Source organism: Xyrauchen texanus, chromosome 32 (genome assembly GCF_025860055.1).
Source record: "Xyrauchen texanus isolate HMW12.3.18 chromosome 32, RBS_HiC_50CHRs, whole genome shotgun sequence".
Taxonomy (NCBI): domain Eukaryota; kingdom Metazoa; phylum Chordata; class Actinopteri; order Cypriniformes; family Catostomidae; genus Xyrauchen; species Xyrauchen texanus.
The window spans coordinates 13928411-13936583 of NC_068307.1; positions in this window are offsets into that span (position 1 = coordinate 13928411).

Consider the following 8173-nt stretch of genomic DNA (forward strand, 5'->3'; position numbering starts at 1 on the left):
CTAATAACTGCATTTCTTGGTTATGCATTATGAGCCGTGAAATCTATTCCACCGGCTTGCATTTGAAAAATCTCCTCCACAGGTATTGCATTTGCATGAGAACTGGCAGAGGCCAGCAGAAAATGCAGTAATCATAATACAGTGCTATAGGCACTCATGTCTGGTGCTGCCTGTTTAATTTCACCACCTTATTCCTGTGGAACTAGTGAATGCTGGAATGGGATTCTTGTATGTGCGAGATAGGATTGGGATAGTGTATTGTACAGCAGAGATGCTGGGAGTTATAACAAGTATGCAGATTTGGGTGTTGTCACTCATACTGCAAACACTCACACATATAGATTTGCATATCTGTATACAGTAGGTTAAAAAAAAGTCTGAGACCAAATTGAAATCTGTCTGTTTTTATTTACATTTAATTCTGGAAAAAAGAAAAACAAACAAACAAAGTTTGCAGAGGGTCACAAAGCTATTTCAAAGGCTCTGGGACTCCAAAGAACCATAGTGAGAGGCATTATCTCCGAATGGAGAAAAATTGGCACAGTAGTGAACCTTCCAGAAGTGGCCAACCTTCCAAAATTACTCCAAAGAGCATAGCTATGACACATCCAGGAAGTCACAAAAAAGCCAAGGACAACATCCAAGGAACTGCAGGCCTCTCTCGCATCAATACATGGTCACTGTTCATGAGTCCACTATCAGAAAGACACTGGCCAAAAATGCCATCCATGGAAGAGTTGCGAGACAAAAAACACTGCTAATCCAGAAGAACAATAAGGCTTGTCTGAATTTTGCCAAAACACACCTTGATGATTGTGGAGCGGAGGGGGGCGGGGCCGGGTCGGAATATCACGCGCCCGGTCCCCAATCGGCCTGATGAGGCGCACGAGGGATAAAGGCGGCCGGTGACGATTGTTAGAGAGAGAGAGAATTATGGGCACGTCCGTCATGTGTGTTTGTTTATGTGTTTTTGAGTTTTCATTAAATTATTATTTATATTGACAAGCCGGTTTTCGCCTCCTCCTTGCCCATCCTTTAACTGTTTTACATTGGTGCCGAAAGCAGGGAGGGAGGAGGGATGGCCGTCGCAGAGTCCTCGACACTGCCGTCCACCCAGGGGAGCGGCGCTGCCATCTGCCGGGGTAGCCCGAGTAGCCCGACCGCCCGGATGCGGGGTACGGCCGTCGGCCGCGGGGCAAGTGGGGACTGGATACCCCGACCGCCTGGAGCGAGGGAGCCGCTTCCAGGGGCGGAGGAGTGCCCTGCCATCCCCAGAGACGCGGAGGGGTCGAGGGAAGACCGCCGTCCGTGAGAGGAGGAGGGAAGAAACTCTCCGACCGCCCGGAGCGGTAGAGCAGCTGCCAGGGGCGGAGGAGTGTCCCCATTTGCCACCTGAAAAGCGGAGGCGCGTTCTGCCCGCTGGGGGTCGACGGTTTCACTCCGGTTCGCCCGGGGGTGGAGCGGCTGTTGTCCGCCTGAGTGTGGAGTGTTCGAGGACCATGCGACGGTACATCAGAGAACCGGTGAGTGAGCTCTTTCTCTCTCTCCTCTCTCTCTCTTTCGCACCGTGTTGGCCTTTTCACTCGCCTATTTTGTTGTTGTTTTTCCCCTCCTGTCTCCTCCCAGGGCGAGGAAGGCGGGGATGACCACGCGGGACGCGAGATACACCCCGCCCCAGGGATAGGGGGGGTGTACGTCATGCCGGTGGCACCCCGGCCTGAGATAACGCCGGGAGGAATGTGGAGCGGAGGGGGGCGGGGCCGGGTCGGAAGGGATAAAGGCGGCCGGTTACGATTGTTAGAGAGAGAGAGAATTACGGGCATGTCCGTCATGTGTGTTTGTTTATGTGTTTTTGAGTTTTCATTAAATTATTATTTATATTGACAAGCCAGTTCTCGCCTCCTCCTTGCCCATCCTTTAACTGTTTTACAATGATCCTCAAACTTTTTGGGAAAATGTTCTGTGGACTGATGAGTCGAATGTGGATCTGTTTGGAAGACAGGTGTCCTGTTACATCTGGTGTAAATCAAACACAGAATTCCACAAAAAGAACATCATACCTACAGTCTAGCATGGTGGTGGTAGTGTGATGGTGTGGGGATGCTTTGCTGCTTCAGGGCCAGGGCAACTTGCAATAATTGAGGGAAACATTAATTCTGCTCTCTACTAGAAAATTCTAAAGGAGAATGCCCGGTGATCAGTCCGTGAGTTGAAGCTCAAGCGCAACTGGATTATGCAGAAAGACAACGATCAAAAGCTTAGGAGTAAGTCCACCTCTTAATGGCTCAAAATAAGCTAAATTAAAGTTTTGGAGTGACCTAGTCAAAGTCCTGACTTGAACCCGATTGAGATGCTGGGGCAGGACCTTAAACAGGCAGTTCATGCTCGAAAACCCTCCGGTGTGGCTGAACGAAAGCAGTTCTGCAAAGAAGTATGGGCCAAAATTCAACCACAGCGTTGTGAAAGACTGATCTCCAGTTATCTGATGCATTTGGTTGCAGTTGTTGCTGCTAAAGGTGGTACAAACAACTATTAAGTGTAAGGGACAGTTACATTTCACATGGGTGATACAGGTGTATCAATTTTTTTATTATTCAATGTTTTTGCTTCAATAAAAAAAACATTGGAAAAAACATATATACACACACACACACACACATATACATATACAGAATATTTGAAAACTGTATTTCGTGTTCACTCAGGTGGCCTTTTTTTATATCTCGTTTGAAGATCTAAAACCATTTAGAATGAAAAATACACAAAACAGAAGAAATCAGGAAGGGGCAAATACTTTTTCACAGCACTGTATTTAAGATTCGGCAGTATTCAGTGTACAATGTAAAAAAATTGCTTCATGTGGCTATATCTTAATTAATTGGTTATGCTCAATTCAAAAATGTTATCTGACTAAATTTACCTGACAAATGATATTATTACCACTAATAATTTTTATGGGTTAAAGGGATAGTTCACCCAAAAATGTCATTAGTAATATAAATACAAGTAGTAATATAAACTATTATAAAGACAAGTAGTAACCTAATGTAAAGCACTAATTCTCCAAACTTGCACTATATCTCCCTTTAATGCTATAAAACCGCTATAACAATGTGAATTTATACATTTAAAAAAATGTATAAACATTTATTAAAACATTGATAGCACTTCACAGGGAGGGCTTGAGTGCAGACAGGGGGTGCTGCAGCACCCCTACTTCCCACAGCTATATGTGAGAAACAGATCAATATTTTGAGTATATTTTATATATATGAAGTATATCTTTACCATAAATTCTCTTCCTTGCCCAGTAGGTGGCAATATGCATGAAAAACCACCAAACACAACAGTAGAATAATGTGAATTTGAAAGGGGAGAGTGATAGTAAAAAAGGGCTTAAATATTGACCTGTTACCACACCTATTACATTGCTTCTGAATTTATAGATTTAACCACCGGAGTCTTATGGATTAATTTTATGCTGCCTTTATGTCCTTTTGCAGCTTCAACATTTTCAAAGCTTTGGTACCCATTCACTTGCATTGTGAGGAAAAACAGAGCTGAAATATTGTTTGGATTGTAAGCATTAATCAAATGTAAGCAAATGTGTGGCACTGACCATGAAAACTCAAAAATATCACATTTCCTCAATCCCATTGAATCACACAAGATTTCAAATTGTTAATCTGATAATAGAATTTGTAAGGAACAATTTTGTATTACAGTAAATTAGAACTTTTGGACCCCACTGTATATGTGTGTACATATACATGCACTTGCAACATGCACACACACACACACACACACACACACACACACACACACTACATCTATAAGACGTTTTATTGCAAATACTATATTACTACAGCAAAAGAGCCTGCACAGGAATTTACCCAGCTTAAATTGCAGAGATATTGCACTGCAGAAAAAAAATTACTTTTTCTAAGTTATTATCCCATTGCTGCCCTGACATGGAAAGTACATTATCTGGAAAAGCAGACAAACTTCAAAATATAAACTTTTCATAATCACTACAATTAGAAACCAATTTCTATTTCCTCTCATCTTGCACTCTTACACACGCTGAGCAAAGGACCTCCCTTGTCTCATCTTGCACTCTTACACACTATGACAGCAGGGGATAAAATAGAAATTTTGCTATCAAACACCTACACAAAGGGGAGATGACCTTTGGTCAGATGCGCGTTTGATGTTTTGACATGAAATTTCAATAAGAGGGGCTGGAGCGCCGGCTAACGCTTCATGTAGTTAATAATTTCTCCTGTCAGAGAGACATAGAGGTCAAATACTTTTAGGAAATAAGCATACCTTTATTCCAAACTTCCAAGCCAATGCTCAACAAACCTAACTGCTCTAACTCTAAAGAATCACTTTTTATGAACACCGCATATCTTCTTTTTTTTTTTTTTTTCTCGCAGCAGTATGCAGTGTATTAAAACTGAGCTTTTGCGTTTATTTGGATGGAATTTAAACTTGAAAGACCTGTAGACCTTGTAGGTCAAGTGAAGAACCTGAAAGTCATCGATTGATCTCTGTAAAAGATAGAGGGTGTTTAATTATTCACACCTTTCACCTGCCAATAATATACTTGCCACTCTGATTCTACCTCTGCACCAGTGCAATTCTGTCATTCTTATGATACATTTTTAAAACAACTATTCTAACCAACGTAATTTTTGTCTTTGTTGATGTCTCTTTGAGGTCAAGGTCAGGAATACAAATGCATTATTCAATATAATGAACAGAATACAGAACATGCCTATTAATCTTGAATCTTTTTGAAACATGTATTTAATTATTTAATTTTTAAAAAAAGACTCAATATATACAACTGCATTTAATGTTGTGTAAGGCCTTGAAACCCTTTGAAAACGTAGCAATTGTTTATTTAGTGAGTTGAAAACTAGCTAGAACAAAGTAACATCAGAAATACGCATGGAATAGTTTTCCCTCAGAAAGTCATTATCTTACAATAAGGAGTTTATTTATTTATTTTGCAATAATGACAGGCTGATTGTACATTATCCCACATTTTTCATGCTTACCAAATATACAGATAAATGGACATGAACTATTGATTTGAGGTGAAATTATCTTATTATATGAGAAGAAAGAGACCACTGAATGATAAAAGAGACTGAGTACAGTTTTTTACTCTTTGCTATACTGAAAAATACAGACCAGAATAAACATGCCATTTTATTACATGAGATACCTTAGTCTATACTAACAAATTAAATGTCAATATCTGCATACATTGTTTCTATTTGCCACAATTCGTTTTTAAAGACAAGAAGACCCCATGTCTTCCACTGTTGTAACACTATCCTGGGACAATTGTAACACTCAAATGGATGTGCTAAATAAGGCATTACACCTAAATTAAGTGAAATATATTATTTTTCTAATGGCTGCATATGTATACATTTTAAAGGAGTCCTGATATGGAGAATCACATTTTCCTTTATATTTAGACAAATAAGAGGTAACTCTACAATAAAAACATACTGTACATTCCTTAACTTCCTCCCCAGTCTAAAAAGGCCACTTATAGTTGCCACAATGCTGAAACATCTCATTTTGAAATCTGTCTGTCCATGACGTCACGAGACATTGCTCATTTGTATTTACCAGCCTGATCTCACAGTGAAATTGGAAAGAGTAGACCGACTTTTCTTTCATCAAAATTGGTATACGTTGACTGAAAATGTGAAACACTGCCCCCAGTGGCCAAAGCAGTAAGTGTTGTAGGGCATATGGGCACGTGTGAGCTCCATTTATGTCCAGGAGAGTGAAGCAAGTTATTTTCAGCTTTACAGGATGTTCTACAATGAAGAGAAAAGGAAACAGTAGATTTATAGATTCTATCCCCCAACCCAAACCTTACCTTAACCATTAGTGAATTAAAAAGGTAATATTAGAGGGAAAAGTGAAACCTCCGAATCATGCTCGTCATTGATTATTCAAACATGGTTACTGCCTGGCTTTGAACCCTAGTCTCTCTTGCAGTTGATGCAACACACTGCCAATCGCGCCAGGTGGAAAGGTAAACACATTGAAACTGCTGCAACCATGTCTGATAATAATGCTGCATGTCAGCACATCGGCATACAGTCCCTAGGGTACCGAAATTATTGGAAACATCATGCCGACTTCACATGTGATCATGTTGGTATTTACACATCCCACAACATGTGTCATAGTACCCTTGACCCCTCCCAATGTTGCTTAGTTTCAGAAAGCAGGCCTTGTGTGCCTAACTATTCCTGAACACCAAAGGGGACCCATCTGGACTGTTTTTAATTATTTTGTATATAAACATGAACTACAGACTCTTTGACTGCTGTCATGTATTTTGCCACTATTAAAAGAGGCAATGTTACAACTCTGAGGAGAAGACAGCATTCTCTTTAATTCAGCTGCTGCCTCTTTATGTTTTGAGCTCAAACGCATCATAGATGCATTTTTTTCGCACATCTGCACTATTTTTAATTATTGGTGTTTGTAAACTTGAACTAGATGGACATCTTTGACCGTTTCGATGTGTTTCTGGCAATGTGCGCCTCAGTGCACCTGCAGCATGTGTGTGAATCATTTCACCATGCTTTGGACTATGTGTGTATGTTTATTTTTTCTGCCTATGTCAGCGTGGATTGCTTGTGAACCAATCATAACACAATTCAAGCTTTGCAAAGGAACTGTTATTGAAGAATGGGGCAGTTAAAAACACTTGGACCTGATCAGAAACGTAAGTAAACCAGTGCATTCATGAATATATCAAATGTCATGACTGTTTGATAGTTTATGGTGATGAGTGATAACAGTTGTGCTTAAGAAGAACAGTTTAAAATATTCAGATGCAATGTGTTGGATGTGCTATATGTGTAAACACTTTTAATGTTGAGGGGCTTGTTCATTCTCTTCTGATTTAGTTTTCTGAATTTGAGGTGCAGCATGATGTTAGCCAATTATTACATTGAAGTTTTAAGGAGGAGCTTAGTCCGAAACCAAGCATTTCAGACAGAGGGCCAAAAACAGAGCAGGAAATGATGATTATATTACTAAATTATGACTGTTTTGGTGCATAAAAAAACTTGTATAACAATATCAGTGGACCATGGAAGATAATAACATTATTACAAAATATATTTTTTTTATAATTTTAAAACATCAGGTGGTCTGTCTGTCTGTCTGTCTATCTATCTATCTATCTAGCCATCCATCCATCTACAGTATCTATCTACAATATCTATTTATCCATCCATCTACAGTATCTATCTACAATATCTATTTATCCATCTATCTACAGTATCCATCCATCCATCCATCCCTATGTATAATATATGTCTGTCTGTCTGGCTTTCTACCAGTTCATTTCATTTATTTATCTGGCTTACTTATCTACCTGGACTGTAGGAACTGTTCATGTCATAATGCCCTGTACTTCAATGTTGAAAGCCAGTCTATATTCACAGAAAACGACATTTACTCAACTATGCATGGAATTGCATAAATGTCACAACATATTGGCAAAATGCACAGGACCCAGTAAAGAGTGTTTTTGAGAATGAGATTTCAGATACAGCAGTGAGTTCATAAATATTGGATTATCATTTTTGAGAGAGATTATCTTTTAATATATAATGTATAATTAAAACCTATAAGAATATACTGCATTTTATCAACTCAACTGAGATTAGGATGAGTTTGCTTGAACCTCACTTTAAGGGGCCATAAGTACTTGACTATATATAGACTATTTCATATTAGCTGTATATTTTCCATTCTACAAAAAAAATGCTGGTGTAAGGGGGTTATGATGGGCAAGGAGGAGGCGAGAACCGGCTTTTCAATATAAATAATATTAAATTAAACTCAAAACCAAAACACACAAACATAAACACACACATGACGGACATGCCCATAATTCTCTCTCTCTCGAATCATCGTCACCGGCTGCCTTTATCCCTCGCGCGCCCCATCAGGCCGATTGGGGACCGGGCGTGCGACATTCTAGCCCGGTCCCGCCCCCCTCCGCTCCACAGCTGGACAGTCACTTTTGCATTTAAACATGGTCAAATCATATAAGTATATTGTATGACTAAGGTGTAAGGAGTCACACAGCTAATCTCAAACCTATACACTGTGGAAA